Raw genomic sequence first — 20,268 nt, 5'->3', positions numbered from 1 at the left:
ATGCTGGCCGCCACGCGACTCCCAGACGCGCCACAGAGGCTGTGCGGCGTCACGGGGCACTGTGTGCAGCTCAAGGGCCCAGCGGAGGTTCGTATCGGCGTAGGCAGCGCTGTGGAGCGGCTGCCGGTGTACGTCGCCGATCTGGACGAGCCGTGTTTGCTGGGCCTCGACTACCTGACGCAGAGCAAGGCTTGTGTCGACCTCGGACGGAAGCTGGTGAGGGTACGCGGTCAAGACGTGCCTTTGCTTCCGGAGGTTGGCTGTGCAGAGGTAGTCGCGGCTGAGCGTCTGCACCTTGCCCCTAGGACGGAGGCCAGGGTCCGGTGTCGCCTGTCCAGAGCGATGCGTGGAGCGGAAGGCATGGTGGAGCCCACGGAAAACCTGCGGCTGGCTGACGGCGTGGCAGTCGGACGGAGCCTCGTTGGGGCGGGGGAGGAGTTAGTTACGGTGCTGGTAGCTAACTTCTCCGACGAGGCCCGGAAGGTACCCTGGTGCCAAGCTGGGCACCTGTGAGGAGGTGGAGCGCCCAGAGGAGACGTCGGGCAGCAAGGAGTCGGCCGCTCGGGGCCCGCTGCCCGACTTCCTGGAGGATTTGGCGCACCGGAGCGCCGCTAACCTGACGGAGGCGCAGACGGAGAAGATGCGCCACACCCTGGCCCAGTACGCGGACGTGTTCAGCAGGGGTGACTTGGATCTGGGCCGCACGGGGTTGGTGAAGCACAGCATCAACACGGGAAATAGTTTGCCCATCAAGAGCCCGCCCCGACGTATTGCACCAGCCAGGCGGGAGGAAATGCAGCGCACTGTCAACGAGCTGGCGGCGCAGGGGGTGATTGAGCGGTCAGACAGTCCTTGGTCCTCAGCGGTAGTCCTGGTTAAGAAGAAGGACGGCGCGCAGCGCTTCTGTGTGGACTACCGGGCGCTGAATGATGTGACTGTCAGGACTCTACCCCTGCCTAGGATCGACGACACGCTCGACGCACTGGTGGGGGCCAGGTGGTTCTCCACACTCGACCTGAAGTCGGGTTACCACCAGGTGGAGATGGCAGAGGAGGATAAGCCGAAGACCGCTTTCTCTTTCGGGCAAGGTTTGTGGCAGTTCAACGTCATGCCCTTTGGTCTCTGCAACGCCCCTGGCTGTTTCGAGCGCCTGATGGAGAGGGTGTTGGAGGGCCTGCAGTGGAAGACAGCGCTCGTCTACATCGATGACGTCATCGTCTTCGGGAGCACCTTCGAGGAGGAGCTGGAGCGGCTGGAGGAGGTACTACAGCGGCTGAGGAAGGCCAACCTCAAGCTCAACCCCAAAAAGTGTTCGCTCTTCCAGCACGAGGTGCCGTTCCTGGGGCATGTTGTCAGTCGGGACGGCGTGTGCACCGACCCGCAGAAGGTGGCAGTGGTGGAGAAGTGGCCCGTTCCCACTAATGTGGCGGAAGTTAGGAGTTGCCTGGGCCTGTGCACGTACTACCGCCGCTTCGTGCAGGACTTCGCCAGCGTGGCAGCCCCTCTCCACCGGCTCACCAGGAAAGGGGCGTGCTTCCTGTGGGACGAGGAGTGCCAGGCCGCGTTCGGCCTGAAGAATGCACAGGAGGAGGCACCGGTCCTGCCGTTCCCGGACACGAAGCTTCCCTACCTGTTGGACACCGACGCCAGTGCCGAGGGCGTCAGGGGCGGTCCTGTCACAGGTGAAGGACGGAAGGAGCACGTCGTGGCCTACTACAGCGCCAAGTTCAGTAGACCTGAGCGCAACTACTGCGTGACGAGGAAGGAGCTGCTGGCGGTGGTGAAGAGTCTCGAGCACTTCCACCCGTACCTATACGGCGCTGAGTTCACCGTCCGGACCGACCACGCTGCCCTGCAGTGGTTGAAGACGCTGAAGGCGCCGGAGGGTCAGCTGGCGAGGTGGTTGGGGCGTCTCGAGCAGTATAACTATCGCATCGTCCACCGCCCGGGTCGTGTCCACAGCAACGCTGACAGTCTGAGTCGACGCCCGTGTGAGGCTGGCTGCTCACACTGTACCCAGAAGGACTCTGACCCTCTGTGCCTCCGCCTGCAGGTGCTAGCGGGCGTCGCTGAGGGGGATGACAAGTGGCGTAAGGCGCAGCGTGAGGACGCTGATCTCGCTCCCATCATCCAGTGGCTCGAGGCTGGCGGGGAGCGCCCCGGCTGGGGGGCAGTGGCGGTGGAGAGCCCCGCCACCAAGTGCCTAGTAGATCAGTGGGAAACTTTGCGAGTAGACGAGAGAGGTGTGTTAGTAAAGCGCTGGGTGGCGTTGAGCGGCGTGGGTGGTGACGCGTGGGTTGTGTTAGCGCCCCGAGCCTTGCGCGCTGAGGTGCTGAGGGAGTTACATGCCGGGCTTACCAGTGGCCACTTGGGCGAGAAAAAGACCCTGTGCCGTCTCCGTCAACGCTTCTACTGGGTGGGAATGCGAAGTGACGTGTCCGAGTGGTGTAGAGCGTGTGACGTGTGCAGTGCAAAGAAGGGCCCCGCCAAGAGAAACCGAGCTCCGTTGCAGGTGTACTGCGTTGGGGCGCCCATGGAGCGGGTGGCCGTGGACATTGCCGGCCCGCTGCCTCTCACGCCACGGGGTAACCGGTACATCTGTGTGGTGATGGACTATTTCACCAAGTGGCCCGAGGCGTATGCACTCCCTAACCACGAGGCCGAGCCCGTGGCGGGCGTGCTGGTGAATGAATTTTACCCGGTTTGGTGTACCCGCGGAACTGCACTCTGACCAAGGCCGTGAGTTTGAGTCCCGAGTGTTCCGGGAGTGTTGCGAGCTGTTGGGGTGCGCAAGACCGGACGACGCCCTCCATCCGCAGTCTGACGGCATGGTGGAGCGCTTCAATCGGACCCTTGCGCAACAGCTGGCCAAGTATTGCGGGGAAGGCCAAGAAGACTGGGACGTCAAGCTGCCCGCTATGTTGATGGCGTACCGGTCCGCTGTGCATGAGGCAACGGACTACACGCCCGCCCGCCTTATGTTCGGCCGGGAGCTAAGGCTACCGGTGGATTTGGCCACGGGGCGGCCCCCCGACGTGAGCTTGCCCACCGTCACCTCTGGCTTCGCAGTGGCACTGCAGGAAAGCCTGGCTGAGGTGCACCGACGCGTACGGGGCAAGCTCAAGGTGGCAGGCCAGGCCATGAAGGAGACATACGACCGGCGCATGAGGGACGTGAGGTACCCGTGGGTGACAGAGTGTGGCTGCATAACCCCGCCGTAAACGAGGGCTCTCGCCGAAGCTACAGAGCCCCTGGGAGGGGCCGTACACGGTGGTGGCAGCCCTCTCTGACGTCACCTACCGGATTCGACGGGGACGAAAGCGCCCGTCTGTTGTCCACGTGGACCGGCTGTGGCGTTACCACGGTCCAGGGCGCTACTCCTGGGGCCACGGTGAGGAAGGAGAGGACGTAGGCCCCAGCAGCAGCGACGAGGACGTGTCAGAGGTTGACCACGGGGCGAACGAGAACATGGGCGGTGCGGGCGAAGCGGCAGATGTCAGTGACGACCCTGAGCAAGTACCTGGGGCCGACGACGCGGCTCTGGGTGCCACCGCCTGCCTGCCGCCGCCCGCATCCCAGCGGCGCCCTCGGCGAGAGAGGCGTCGGCCGGGATGGTTAAGAGACTTTAGTGATGTCCCAGGGGACTGATTAGTTTGATTAATTTCATGTTTTGTTTGTTGAATGTTGGGGCAGCCGGGTCGACTGCCTTCTGAAGGGGGAGATAGTGTTACGAATGTGCTGTATGTGAATGGTTGTATGTGTAATGTGATGAAATTGTAGCATGATGCAATGTTAGCTCAGCATGGTGCAACTCTACTTGTTGGGACAAGAGAGACAGAGGGGAGCCCGGGGCCTCCGGCCGCCGGGCAGGAAGTGCTGAGTCGGCAGAGTGGCGAGCGAGAGGCGCTGAGGAGTAGTTGGGGGAGAAGACGCGTGTCTGGGCTTGAGACTTGAGAGAGTGTTGAGCTGCTCCGCTCGCGAGCTGTGTGCAACTGTGCATCCGTGTGTGCGTGTCTGCCGTGCCCCTGTACTGTGCCTGATTAACTAACTATTCTGTGCCCTTGAAAGTTGCTGTACTGTGTGAAGAACCTGTCATTAAACTAGAACTTAGTGTTGAACGTGTATCCTTTGTGCCCTGCCTCGTTCCCTCCTCCTCTCGGTGTTCTGTGTGGGTCGCTGTGAGTGACTGGTTCCCGTGTGGCTGTTCTGGTGGGGATCACGCCACCTGCCTGCCCGTGTATGGTGTGTGGTAGGGGGGGTGGCGTAACAATATTGTTATTGTTATTAGACTATGATCGAGTACATCCATAATAACTATACATGCTATTTTTTTATCGAAAAAATAAATATTCACTTCATTCAGAGAGAGAGAGAGAGAGAGATCACCACTTAGTAAGTGGATATCTCGGTGATATGGGTAGTGGGTACTCGATCATAGTCTAATAACAATAACAATATATATTAGCGTTTTCTAAAGACTCGTGGGACTCACTAACTTTTAACCCAAGACTTCGTTTTCTTTTTACTTGCCACTGTTAAATTCGTATGACTCGTTAACTTTTAGAGAGAGAGAGAGAGAGAGAGAGAGAGAGAGAGAGAGAGAGAGAGAGAGAGAGAGAGAGAGAGAGAGATCATATTTATCCAATAAAGCATTAACGAAAAAAGTTTGAATCCCTTAGCGAGAGTTTCTGGCTATAAAGAATTGCATGATGAATTATATAAGATGATTAAATATTGGAGGTGTACCAGGCGAGAGAGAGAGAGAGAGAGAGAGAGAGAGAGAGAGAGAGAGAGAGAGAGAGAGAGAGAGAGAGAGAGAGAGATCACCACTTAGTGAGTGGATATCTCGGTGATATGGGTAGTGGGTACTCGATCATAGTCTAATAACAATAAAAATATATATTATAAAAGAAAAGAATCGGACATGAAAGATTATCCAGTAACTCCAATAAATAAATAAAAGAATGGAAACGGGAGCTGTGATGGAGACGGAAAGCAGGACAAAATGGTGGGAGCTTGGGGAGACGGTCAGCGGGGCAGTGACTCAGCGTCTACACACAAGGCTCATACCACATGGAGGCGGGCGAGCACCGAGCGTCACTAAGATCCTAACGGCAATGAGCAGTGCCGAGTGATCATTAAGCTTCCCGGAACCCAAGTGATCATGATGCTTCGCGGTACCAGTACCGATATCAGTTATCGATACCAGTACCGGCGAGTGATCATTGCTTCCGGAACTCAGTGATCATGATGCTTCGCGGTACCAGTACCGATAGCAGTTATCGATACCAGGTACCGGTACCTGGTATCGATAACTGCTATCGGTACTGGTACCGCGAAGCATCATGATCACTGCCAGGTACCAGTAACGAAAACAGTTATCGATACCAGGTACCGGTACCTGGTATCGATAACTGCTATCGGTACTGGTACCGCGAAGCATCATGATCACTTGGGTTCCGGGAAGCTTAATGATCACTCGGTGCTCGCCCGCCTCTATGTGGTATGGGCCCTGTGTGTAGACGCTGAGTCACTGCCCCGCTGACCGTCTCCCCAAGTTCCCACCATTTTGTCCTGCTTTCCGTTTCCATCACAGCTCCCGTTTCCATTATTTGATTTATTTATTGGAGTTACTGGATAATTCTTCATGTCCGATTCTTTTTCTTTTTTAGGTTGCTAATAAATATTTTTATTGTTATTAGACTATGATCGAGTACATCCATAATAACTATACATGCTATTTTTTTCGAAAAAATAAATATTCACTTCATTCAGAGAGAGAGAGAGAGAGAGAGAGAGAGAGAGAGAGAGAGAGAGAGAGAGAGAGAGAGAGAGAGATTTACATAGATTTACATAGAAAATCAGACCACACAGACCCCATGGTCCAGACTTGGTGGTCTGTCCTTAAACCTAAGTGATTTTACATTAATCAGAAGACTCCAAAACGTTGCATTTCTACTCTAGTTGATATTAAGTTGAAGGAAGTGACGGTCGAGCTTATTTTTGAAGGAGTCAATCGTGTTACACTGGACCACTGACGGTGGAAGCTTATTCCATTCTCGCACTACAACGTTGGTGAAGAAAAATTTGGTGCAGTCTGTATTTACTTGTCTACATCTGAGTTTTACGCCATTGTTCCTCGTGCGCAAAGTGTCATCGATCACAAACAACGTTGATCCGTCCACATTCGTGAAACCATTAAGCACCCTAAAACATTCGATCAGTTTTCCTCGGAGGCGACGTTTCTCAAGAGAGAACATGTTAAGGGTAGAAAGCCTTTCTTCGTAGGATTTGTTGCGCAAGGAAGGGATCATTTTCGTTGCCCGACGCTGAACACCTTCTAATTTAGCAATATCCTTTGCATGGTGGGGAGACCAAAACTGTACCGCATATTCCAAGTGGGGTCTGACTAAACTGTTGTAGAGCGGGAGTATTACATCTTTATTCTTGAATACAAAGTTTCTTTTAATGAAGCCCATCATTCTGTTCGCTTTATTTGCTGCATCGATGCATTGCTGTGAGAATTTGAGGTTTGACGCGATTTTGACCCCCAAGTCTTTAACGCATTGAACGCTTTTGAGTTTAACGCCGCGCATTTCGTATTCGAACTTCTTATTCCTCGTTCCAACTTGAAGGACCTGGCACTTGTCTACGTTAAAGGGCATCTCCCATCTATCCGACCAAGCTGAAATTTTGTGCAAATCTTCTTGGAGGCTTTGCCTGTCTTCGTCAGTGAGAACCGAGTTGCCAATCTTTGTGTCGTCTGCAAATTTACTAATGCGGTTATTGAGTCCAACATCCACGTCGTTGATGTAAATAATGAAGAGCACTGGGCCAAGGACCGAGCCCTGAGGACGCCACTAGTGACAGGCGCCCACTCTGAGTTAAATCCGTCAATCACTACTCTTTGTTGTCTGTTGCTCAACCAATTCGCGATCCATTGGTTTACTTGACCGTCAATACCTATTTGCTTTAATTTGTAAAGTAATTTATGATGCGGACTTTATCAAACGCTTTCTGAAATCAAGATAGACTACGTCCAGTGATTTGGTTACGTCATAAACAGTGAAGAGGTCGTTATAAAAGGTTAATAGGTTTGATAGGCAGGATCTTTTGTTTCGGAAGCCATGTTGTGAGTCCCCAATCAATGAGTGGCTTTCAAGGTAATTCACAATTTTGTCTCTAATTATGCCCTCAAGTAGCTTACCTACAACCGAAGTTAGACTAATGGGCCTGTAATTACCTGGTACTGTTTTGTCTCCTTTCTTGAAAATCGGTGTCACGTTAGCCTTTTTCCAATCTGAAGGGACGATGCCTTGTCGCAAGGACATATTGAATACGGTTGTGAGGGAGGAGAGTATTTCGCTCTTTGTTTCTTTCAGCAGAGTTGGATATACTTTGTCAGGTCCAGGACTTTTATTTGTTTTAAGTGAATGGAGAGCTTTAAGGACTTCATCGGTTGTTATTTCAAAATTAGGCAATGCATGCTCGAGATTTACAATAGTACTGGTGTTGGTGGTAGCGAGAGGAAGACTGTTAGTATTAAACACCGAGGAAAAGTAATTGTTTAAGAGGTTTGCAATGTGTTGGCTGTCAGTCACTAGTGCACCGTCGCTGTTTGTTAAAGGTCCAATACCACTTTTGATCGCCTTTCTGTTGTTTATGTAACTGAAGAAAGATTTCGGATTATTTTTACAGTTGGCTGCAATATTTTCTTCGTATCTACGCTTTTCCTGACCTACTAGTCTTTTTACTCGTCGCCTGGCACCATTATAAAGTCTAATGTTTTCGGGCGTGCTTTGTTCTCTCTTTAACCTGTAAAACAATTTTCTCTCATTGACTGATTGTTTAATTTCGCTATTAAACCACGGTGGGCTTTTATTAGTGTTAATTCGTTTCTCGCACAAGGGGACGAATGTGTTCTGCTGAGTGAGTAAGTGATTTTTAAGGCTTAGCCAGGCTTCCTCTACGTTGCCGTCATCTGATAGTTGTATTTCTGTTAGTTTTTGTCGGATTTCTACGAAGTTAGCTCTTTTGAAATTGGGCACCTTTACTTTATTTTCAGTCACTGATGATTGAGCTTTAATGTCGACGCGCACTAATTTACGATCGCAAGAACCGAGGTGTTCTCCTACCGTGACACTATTGATTAGGTTATCTTGGGGACTTTAGGTCGAGTATATTATTTTGTCGAGTTGGCTCAGAAACCATTTGGCTTAGATAATTTTCTTCTAGAAATTCGATCATTCTATGTGACTCGCCTTCTGTACCTGACAGTGTCGCCCAGTCGATATGGGGGAGGTTAAAGTCTCCTAATATCAGTGAGTCGCTGTTATTAAGTGACTGCCTTAAGACGCTGTACATTTCAAGGTCGTCATCGAGTGATTGCCCGGGAGGTCTGTAGGTGACAGATATAATTATTTAAGTTGACTTTTGCAATGTTTACTCGCACGCACAAATGTTCAACGTTACTGTTTCCCGGTGTTTTATCAGTGGGTTGCAAATAGCTTTTGACATAAAGGGCGACGCCACCGCCTCTACGGTTTACACGATCTTTGTTGAAGAGTCTGTAGCCATCTATGTTGTATTCGGAACTTAAATCAATATTTGTGGTGTCGATAAATGGTTCGGTTATAGCAATTATGTCAAAATTTTCTGTTAAAGCAAGACATCTCAGTTCATCAAATTTGTTTCTTAGGCTACGCGCATTGAAACTAAGGATTTTTAAGTTATCTAGAGGCCTAGTAATAGAGGTGGTGGTACTTGCGGGATCACGGTTACGGGTTTGTTGCGATGCACGGCGTCTATTTACACGGGTGGGGTGGAGGGACGTGGCCGTGACTCGTTTTCTGCTCGGATGACACGCACTGCTTCGTTGAGGAGCCTTCCGAGTCTGGCTGCCCCGATGGGAGAAAGGTGCAATCCGTCCCTGTGGAAGAGCTCATTTTGTCCATAGAAATTGTCCCATGCGTTTAGGAACTCCACGTCAAGCTCCCTACAAAGAGTCTGTAAGCGGTTGTTTAGGCTGAAGGCCTTACTGAAAAAGTCGCTCTCCGCCCAAGTCCGTGGTAGAACTCCTGAAATCAAAATGTTAGGGGATTTAGTCTTATACTGCTGGATGAGCCTACGGTACTTCTCCAGGAGTTCCTCAGACCGGGTCGTGGTGACGTCGTTCGTACCTGTGTGAATAACAAACAGTGAATCATTAGTAGCCTGGGGGGAGATCTCCTCAAGAGCAGCAGTTATGTCGTCGATCCCAGCACCAGGATAGCAATAGTTCCGTCTTCGACGAGGAACTCTGCCGCAGAACTCAACGACCTGCTGGCGAATCATGGAGTCACCCACCAGGAAGGTGCTCTCCTGCTCGTCCTCCTCCTCCAGAATGGCAAACCTGTTGAAGCAATGAACAGGATAAATCGCTTGTCTGGCTGTTTTGGCTCCTCCATTCACGACGGTGAAGCCATCATGGTCGGTGCCACTAGCATCCTCCCGTAGCGTGGTGTTGTCCGCTGGTGTCGACGGTACCGCTTAGGGCAAGGGGGCGGTTGGAGAAGGGTTTGGCACCTGGATGAATTCCTGCAAGGAGGCAACAGTGTGAGAAAGCTCTATTATTTTATTCTGACCTGCTTCCATCTTCTCTTCTTGCTCCTGCAGTCTTGTCTCGAGATGCTGCCTGGTGAGAGAAAGCTCTATTATTTTATTCTGGCCTTCTTCCATCTTCTCTTCCTGCTCCTGCAGTCTTGTCTCGAGATGCTGCCTGGAGAGACACAGTCGACAGACAGCAGAACGCCCTGTAAAAAAGTGAGCTGAGAAGCTACCGTTACAAGTACTGCACTTCTTAGGCGCCATCTTAGCTGAAATGAAAGAGATAAAAACACAGAGTGAAGGGGATTAGGAAAGGGGGTGAGGTGTGTGAGAGGTAGTTTAGTAATGGAGGAAAAGTGAGAGAAAGGAGGAGTAGGAAGGGATGTGAGGTGAGTAAAGAGGGGGAAAGAGAGGTGTGTGAGATCAAGGAGGGTGTAGTGACCCCTTTCTCGTTCTCTCCATCTTCCGTTTCTTCAGTCTACCCTTAAGTCATCACGTTCTCTTTCTTTTCTCTCACTCTCAACACACACTATTCTATTTCATCAAATACACATATCCATCACACATTAATCTCTTTTGTTACGAGTCACTACATATAAATAAATGTACACAATCATTTTAATTATTATTAGCAACATTATGTTTAAGCTTTATCATCAAAGAGCCACCATTGTAAATATTACTGTATATCACCATTGTAAATATTCATTCACAATATTCCAATACATATATATACTCGCAAATAAACTGCTTCGTCGATGGAGTCACCACTGGTTATTAGTTGTGTCTTTTAACCTACAAGGCGGCCTTAGCGGATCCAAACGGCGTTGTACCAGCTACAACGTATGCTGCCTCGAAAACATACAAACAGAAATGTTTGGTTTTCGCTGTAGCGGCCTAGGCTGCCGCTACAATTGGTGACCTCCGGAACTAAGTTACGAGGTACACCTCGGTTATTTGCCGCTGTCGCTGGCCATGCTTTGTCCGCTCCGTCGCGGCCTAAGCTACCGCCCCGGAGGATCCACCGGCCCGCAGCAGGTCGCGCTCCGCCTCCGGCCCTCCCAACGTGACCCGAGGCTCTCCTGCCGCCGGCCAGTTCCTGCCCTCGCCCGCGCCATCTCGCCTCGGCCCATCCCAAGGACTCAGCCAGCAGCCCAGGCCCCCACGTAAGTGTCGCCTTACTCGCACTTGTACCTCGCCACTCCTACCTCAGCCCAGCCAGCCATTCCGACGCCGCCCCTACGGCTCCCTCACCCCGCTGTACCTCGCCCCACCCAGCCCAGCCACCCGCTCCTACGGGTAACTCACCTCCGTCCATCAGCGCCTCTACCTGCTCCGCGGACATCGAGTGCAGCGTCGCCCCTACACCCAGCAGTGCTCAGTGACGTGCCATGTGTGCATGCATGTGCAGTGACGCCCCGACAACAACACTAGTGCCGTTCCGCCCCTACCCACCATCACTCTGTTTCAAACACTTAGCGAGTGCGTGATTGTGCAGTGACACCCATGGCATGTAACAAGCCATAAGTGAGTGAGTGTGTGTGTAGTGACACCCCTCCCGGCAGTGCTCCCCGTCGGTAGTCAGTGCTTCCCCGACGTAGTTTACCGCTTAGTGCTGTGCTCCGTTACACCTCCGGGATGCCTGACGCGACTCTCGGCCTCCAGCCGCCGCGGCCCCTGGCTACACTGCCAGCGCCTCTACACGCGGTCATGGCCTCCACAACCGACACCGACCCTGCCCTAACGTGCCCCTCCACGATGTCTGACGACGACGCTGCGCAGGGCGTGGCCAGCCTCCATGCCCCCACCGTCACCAGCGACAGTTTGACCCACCAGCTCACGGCTCTTATCACTAAGCTACGAACAGAGGTCAACACGCTCAGGGAGGACATCAGGAGCCAACGCAGCCACTCCTCGTCACCACACAGCCACTCGTCACCACACGGCCACCTCGTCACCACACCACTCCTCGTCACCGCACCACCACCTCGTCACCCCGCCGCCACTCCACCTCCAGTAGTAGCCCCTCACATAGCTCCGGCGTCTGCTACTACCACAGGAGGTTCGGCAAGGATGCCAGGCAGTGCACATCTCCCTGCGGCTTCCAGGGCTCGTCACAACAGCCCGGGCGTGGACTAACAGCTCACAGCGTCCGCCAACACACCTCGAAGCTGTTCCACATCTTCGACCCACTCTCCCGCACCAACTTCCTCATCGACACTGGAGCCGAGGTCAGCGTCCTCCCCGCCACACCAAGCCAGAGGTCCTTACCAACCATCGCTCGCCTCTACGCTGCTAACGGCACGGGGATCCCTGTTTTCAAGAAACAGACGCTCCAGCTCAACCTCAACCTTCGCAGGTCGTTCGAGTGGACCTTCTACGTGGCAACAGTTTCACAACCTATCCTGGGCGCCGATTTCCTGTCTCGCTACAATCTCCTGATCGACCACAAAAGTCGCAAGCTCCTGGATCCCTTAACATCCGTCTCCAACAGAACGAGAGCAGCAGCAGGCGAAAGCACCCACATCTCCACCATTAGCGCAGGCAACCGGTTCGCGTCTCTCCTCAAGTCCTTCCCGACGCTGACGCAGCCCCACACAGCGAACAAGCCTGTGAAGCACCACGTCACACACCACATCGAGACGACCGGACCACCAACATACGCCAAGGCTCGCCGCTTAGCTCCAGAACGCTACCAACAAGCCAAGGCCGAATTCGAGTCGCTGATGCGCCAAGGAGTTATCCGCCCCAGCTCAAGCAACTGCTCGTCTGCCCTCCACGTCGTGCCCAAGAAGAACGGCGACATACGACCATGCGGCGACTACAGAGCCCTCAACTCGCGCACCGTCATGGATCGCTATCCGGTGCCGAATATTCAGGAGTTCTCCTCACAGCTTGCTGGCTCCACCATCTTCTCCAGGATCGACCTCATCAAAGCCTTCCACCAGATCCCAGTCAACGCAGCAGACATCCCGAAGACAGCCATCGTTACACCTTTCGGCTTGTACGAGTACGTACGGATGCCCTTTGGACTCAAGAACTCTGCCCAAACCTTCCAGAGGTTTATGGACGAAGTGCTGCGAGGACTGACATTCTGCTTCGCCTACATCGACGACGTCCTCATCGCCAGTCCTGACGCCGACACACACCGCCAACATCTGGAGCAAGTTTTCACCCGTCTTCAGGACTATGGCATCCAGATAAGCGTTGAGAAGTCAGAGTTTGGTGTTACCTCCGTCGACTTCCTCGGCCACACCGTCTCTCCTTCAGGCATCACTCCCATCCCTTCCCGCTGCGACGCCATTCAACAGTTCCCGAAGCCGACAACTCAGCGCCAGCTCAAGCAGTTCCTCGGGATGATCAACTACTACAACCGCTTCATTCCACGCTGCGCGCTCATCTTTCAGCCACTCTACTCCATGATCAAGCCCTGCAAGAGAGGCCAGTCCGTCACACTCGCCTGGACGACGACGACGACGACGACGACGCCTTTCTCAAAGCCAAGGAGGCACTGAAGGCTGTTACCACACTCAGCTTCCCTACTCCAGACGCCACTACTTCAATCTCCACGGATGCCTCAGACACCGGCGTTGGTGGAGTCTTGCAGCAGCACGTAAACGGAGCCTGGAGACCCATTGCATTCTTCTCACAGAAACTCAACAACGCCGAGAAGAAGTACAGCGCCTTCGACAGAGAACTTCTCGCCATCTACAAGGCTGTCAAGCGCTTCAGATACTTCGTCGCAGGCCGGGAATTTCACATCTACACCGACCACAAGCCTCTTGCCCCAACCTTCATCAACAGCAAATCTACCTACTCTCCCAGGCAGCTGCGCCACATCGACTTCATCTCTCAGTTCATGACAGACATTCGGTACATCAACGCCGACGCTCTCTCCCGTAACATCTCTGCAACATCCTCCTCCCTCATCGATTATGCCGCCATTGCTGCAGACCAAGTCGACGACGCCGAGCTGCAGCAATTGAGGGATAACCCCGCTTTGTCGATGAGGCGAGTCGAGTTCCCCGGGACCAACGTGCACCTGTACGCTGACGCATCTACCGCCACCATCCGGCCCTACCTGCCGAAGAACCACCGGTACCCACTCTTCCGCCAGCTGCACGACCTCTCTCACCCCGGGATCCGAGCGTCACAACGGATGATGTCCTCACGCTTCATATGGACGGGGATCAACAAGGACGTCAGAGACTGGACCCGCACCTGCGTCCAGTGCCAGGCTTCCAAGGTGACGCGCCACACCGTCTCGCCTCCAGCAGCGTTCACGCCCCGATCCTCCAGACTCGAACACGTCCACGTCGACCTCGTCGGCCCACTTCCACACTCCAACGGCTACAAGTACCTCCTCACCTGCGTTGACAGGTTCACACGCTGGCCCGAAGCGGTCCCGGTCGAATACATAACAACGGACACCATCGCCAGAGCCTTCGTCAACACCTGTGTCGCGCTTCGGTACGCCTCTTAGCCTCACATCCGACCGTGGAAGCCAGTTCGAGTCGAGCCTTTGGGACAAGGTCATGTCCATCCTGGGGATTAAGCGGATCAGAACCGCCAGCTACCATCCTCAGTCAAATGGCCTTGTCGAGCGCTTCCACCGCCAACTCAAGGCCTCGCTGGCAGCAACAGTTCAGGACCGCAGCGACTGGACTACGACTCTGCCTCTAGCCCTCCTCGGCATACGGACGTCCCTCAAAGAAGACTTTGGCCACTCCTCTGCAGAGCTCCTGTACGGCACCACTCTCCGCCTTCCAGGAGAGGCTCTCTCGCCCACTCCTGGCCCTCCCTCCGACATACAGAACTACGCCAGGAACCTCAAGAACGCCATGCAGAGACTCCAACCAGTGCCGCCACGTACATCACCCTCCAAGACGTTCGTGAGCCAGGACCTCGACACCTGCACACACGTGTTCGTACGGGTGGACGCCGTAAAGAGGCCCCTACAACAGCCATATGATGGCCCGTTCGCTGTCACCAGGAGGACGCGGAAGAACGTCACCATTGACCGCCACGGCAAATCCGATGTCGTCGCCATCGACCGGGTCAAGCCCGCGTACCTCCTGCAGCCAGATCCTCCACCCACCAACACCGTGTCAGTGTCCCCAGTCCAGTGCTTACAGACAAAATCCAGTGCCGCAAGACACATGTAACGTTCCTCCTCCCTCGTCACTAGGGGGGGAGTTATGTAGTGACCCCTTTCTCGTTCTCTCCATCTTCCGTTTCTTCAGTCTACCCTTAAGTCATCACGTTCTCTTTCTTTTCACTCACTCTCAACACACACTATTCTATTTCATCAAATACACATATCCATCACACATTAATCTCTTTTGTTACGAGTCACTACATATAAATAAATGTACACAATCATTCTAAATATTATTAGCAACATTATGTTTAAGCTTTATCATCAAAGAGCCACCATTGTAAATATTACTGTATATCACCATTGTAAATATTCATTCACAATATTCCAATACATATATATACTCGCAAATAAACTGCTTCGTCGATGGAGTCACCACTGGTTATTAGTTGTGTCTTTTAACCTACAAGGCGGCCTTAGCGGATCCAAACGGCGTTGTACCAGCTACAACGTATGCTGCCTCGAAAACATACAAACAGAAATGTTTGGTTTTCGCTGTAGCGGCCTAGGCTGCCGCTACAAGGGTTAGGAAATAGGGAGGTGGGAGAGAGGAGGAGTAGGAAGGGATGTGAGGTGAGTAAAGAGGGGGAAAGGGAGGCGGTGAGTGAGGTGTGTGAGATCAAGGAGGGTTAGGAAATAGGTGAGGTGGGAGAGAGGAGGAGTAGGAAGAGATGTGAGGTGAGTAAAGAGGGGGAAAGAGAGGCGGTGAGTGAGGTGTGTGAGATCAAGGAGGGTTAGGAAATAGGTGAGGTGGGAGAGAGGAGGAGTAGGAAGGGATGTGAGGTGAGTAAAGAGGGGGAAAGGGAGGCGGTGAGTGAGGTGTGTGAGATCAAGGAGGGTTAGGAAATAGGTGAGATGAGTGAGAGGGAGTTTGGGAAAGGAGGTAAGTGGGAGAGAGGAGGAGTAGGAAGGGATGTGAGGTGAGGTGTGTGAGAACAAGAAAGGTTAAGAAAGAGGCGAGGTAAGGTGGGTGAAAGGATGGGTAAATAGGATGTGAGGTAAGGTGAGTGAGGGGGAGGCTTAGAAATATGGAGGTGAGGGAGGAGTAGGAAGGGCTAAGCCTCTAGGGGATGAGGAGGAGCAAAAGGGATGTGAGGTGAGCGAGGTGGGGGGCTTAGGTGAGGTGAGGGAAAGGGGTGTAGGAAGTGTTAATCCTCTAGGGATTTAAAGAGGTGTAATGAGGAGGAGCAGATTGAATCAGAATTCAAAGGGTGGGTTGTCGACACACCCAATATATATATATATATATATATATATATATATATATATATATATATATATATATATATATATATATATATATATATATATATATATATATATATATATATATGTATATAAATATATCTATATATATATATATATATATATATATATATATCTCTATATATATATATATATATAGATATATAGAGAGAGAGAGAGAGAGAGAGAGAGAGAGAGAGAGAGAGAGAGAGAGAGAGAGAGAGAGAGAGAGAAAAAAGACAGCAAGCTTGAAGGAAAACGAAGAAAAAAGGGAAAGTAAAGGTGTAGAGAAAATGAAGGAAAATAGAGAAAGAAGGAATGAAATAATGATCGCAATAACGAGTAACTGGAAGCAAGGAGCGAGTTACGAAATAAAGGAGCAACACAGAACGAGAAAAGTCACAAGGAAAGCAGACAAAGGAGCAAAGGAAAGATCGTGAACGCAAGATGTATGGAGGGATGTGGCGGGTAACGCAGGAATTGACAGAGAAAGGAGTGAAAAGAAAGAACGAAGGAAATAGGAAAAAGACGGCAAGCAAATTCAAATGGGAAATAAAAAAACAAATAAAAGAAAAAAGAAAAGGACGCAAGAGGGAACCTAATAAAGAGACACAGAAGTAAGAGACAAAAATAAATGTTATATAAAGACACCGAAATATAGAAGACACAGATTGAGAATTAAGGAAATAATAAAAAAATGAAAGAAAGGAAGATTAAAATGAAAACAGAAAAAAAATAGAGAAAGAAAGCAGAAAAGAATAATATAAAACAATAACAACAATGGTGATGATAATAATGATAATAATAATAATAATAATAATAATAATAATAATAATAATAATAATAATAATAATAATAATAATAATAATAATAATAATAATAATAATAATAATAATAATATTTATAATAATAATAATAATAATAATAATAATAATAATAATAATAATAATAATAATTATAATAATTATAATATTAATAATAATAAAAATTATGATAATAATAATAATAATAATAATAATAATAATAATAATAATAATAATAATAATAATAATAATAATAAATGATAATAGTAGTAATAATAATGATAATAATAATAATAATAATAATAATAATAATAATAATAATAATAATAATAATAATAATAATAATAATAATAATAATAATAATAATAATAAATGATAATAGTAATAATAATAATGATAATAATAATAATGCTAATAATAATAATAATAATAATAATAATAATAATAATAATAATAATAATAATAATAATAATAATAATATAAAAAAATAATAAAAATAATAATAATATTAATAATAACAATAAAAAATAATAATAATATAAATTATAATGATAACACAACTACTACTGCTACTATTTTTTTTATATGTTGCCTCTAGCGCCGGTACGCTGATGCAAAAGGGGCCTGATGGTGGGCCCGAGCCCGTCATGGCGCAGGCAATTGTTTACAGTGGCGCCAATTTGGGAGAGAGAGAGAGAGAGAGAGAGAGAGAGAGAGAGAGAGAGAGAGAGAGAGAATTTCAATACCAGATTACATCAACGATAAATATTTCAAGCTATTTTTCAATACAATCTCTCTCTCTCTCTCTCTCTCTCCAAGTTTAGGCTACAACTTCAACAGTTTAATAAATGAATAGATAGATAAATAGATAGATAAATAGATAGATAAAAAGATAGATAAATAGATAGATAAATACAGAGATAAATAGATTGATAAACATATAGATAAATAGATATATAAATAGATAGATAAATAGAGAGATAAATAGATTGATAAATATATAGATAAATAGATAGATAGATATATAGATAAATAGATAGATAAATGGATTGATAAATGGATTGATAAATAGATAGATAAATAGAGAGATAAATAGAGAGATAAATAGAGAGATAAATGGATTGATAAATAGATAGATAAATAGAGAGATAAATAGAGAGATAAATAGATAGATAAATGGATTGATAAATGGATTGATAAATAGATAGATAAATAGAGATATAAATGGATAGATAAATAGATAGATAAATAGATAGATAAATATATATAAATATATAGAAAAATAAATAGATAAGTAGATAGATAAATAGCTAGATAAATAGATAGATAAATAGATAGGTAAATAGATAGATAAATATATAGATAATTAGATAGATAAACAGATAGATAAATAGCTAGATAAATAGATAGATGTATAGATATATAAATAAATCGATAAATAGATAGATAGATAGATAAATATATAGATAAATATACAGATAGATAAGTAGATAGATAGATAGATAAATAGAGAGATAAATAGATATATAGATAAATAGATAGATAAAGAGAGAGATAAATATAATTAGATAAATAGATAGATCGATAAATATATCGATAAATAGATAGATAAATAGAGATAAATAGATAGATAAATAGAGAGATAAATAGATATATAGATAAATAGATAGATAAATAGAGAGATAAATAGATATATAGATAAATAGATAGATAAATAGAGAGATAAATATAGATAGATAAATAGATAGATAGATAAATAGATCGATAAATAGATAGATAAATAGATAGATAAATAGAGAGATAAATAGATATATAGATAAATAGATAGATAAATAGAGATATAAAAATAGATAGATAAATAGATAGATAGATAAATAGATAGATCGATAAATTGAGATAGATAAATAGATAGATAAATAGATAGATAAACAGATAGATAAATAGATTGTTAGATAGATAGATAAAAAGAGAGATAAATAGATAGATAAATATATAGATAAATAGAGACATAAATGGGTTGATAAATAGATAGATAAATTGATAGATAGATAGATAAATAGATAGATAAATGGATAGATAAATAGATATATAGATAAATATATAGATAAATAGATAGATAAATAGATAGATAAATAGAGAGAGATAAATAGATAAATAGATAGATAAATAGATAGATAAATAGAGATAAATAAATAGATAGAAAAATAGATAGATAAATAGAGATAAATTGATAGATATATAGATAGATAAATAGGGAGAGATAAATAGATAGATAGATAAATAGATAGATAAATAGATAGATAAATAGACAGATAAATAGAGGGATAAATAGAGAGATAGATAAATAGATAAATAGATAGATAAACAGATATAGGTAAATATATAGATAAATAGATAGATAGATAAAGAGATAGATAAAGAGATAGTTAAATAGATAGATAGATATATAAATAGATAGATAAATAGATAGATAGATATATGTATAGATAAATAGATAGATAAATATATAGATAAATAGATAGATAGATAGATGTATAGATAAATATATGGATAAATAGATAGATAAATAGCTAAATAAATAGATAGATAAACATATAGATAAATATATAGATAAATATATAGATAAATATATAGATAAATAGATAGATAGATAAATATATATATAAATATATAGATAAGTAGATAGATAGATAAATATAGAGATAAATAGATAAATAGATAGATAAATAGATAGTTAAATAGATATATATATATAGAGAGATAGATAAATATATAGATAATTAGATAGATAGATAGATGTGTAGATAAATAGATAGATAAATAGATAGATAAATATATAGATAAATATATAGATAAATAGATAGATAGATAAATATATAGATAGATAGATAAATATATAGATAGATAGATAAACATATAGATAGATATATAAATATATAAATATATATATACATATATATATAGATACATAGATAAATATATATATAGATATATATATATATATATATAGATAAATAGCTATATAAATAGATAGATATATATATAAATAGATAGATAAATATATAGATATATAGATAAATAGATAAATAGATATATAGATAGATAGTTAAATAGATAGATATATATATAGATAGATAGATAAATATATAGATAGATAAATAGATAGATAGATAAATATATAGATAGATATATAAATAGATAAATAGATAGATAAATAGATAGTTAAATAGATAGATAGATATATAGATAGATATATAAATATATAGATAATTAGATAGATAGATAGATGTATAGATAAATAGATAGATAAATAGATAGATAAATAGATAGATAGATAAATAGATAAATAGATATAAATAGATAGTTAAATATATATATATATATATATATATCTATATATATATATATATATATATATATATATATATATATATATATATATATATATAAATATATATATATATATATATATATATA

The sequence above is a fragment of the Eriocheir sinensis genome, chromosome 60 (assembly GCF_024679095.1).
Source record: "Eriocheir sinensis breed Jianghai 21 chromosome 60, ASM2467909v1, whole genome shotgun sequence".
Taxonomy (NCBI): Eukaryota; Metazoa; Arthropoda; class Malacostraca; order Decapoda; family Varunidae; genus Eriocheir; species Eriocheir sinensis.
This window is presented reverse-complemented; position numbering follows the sequence as displayed.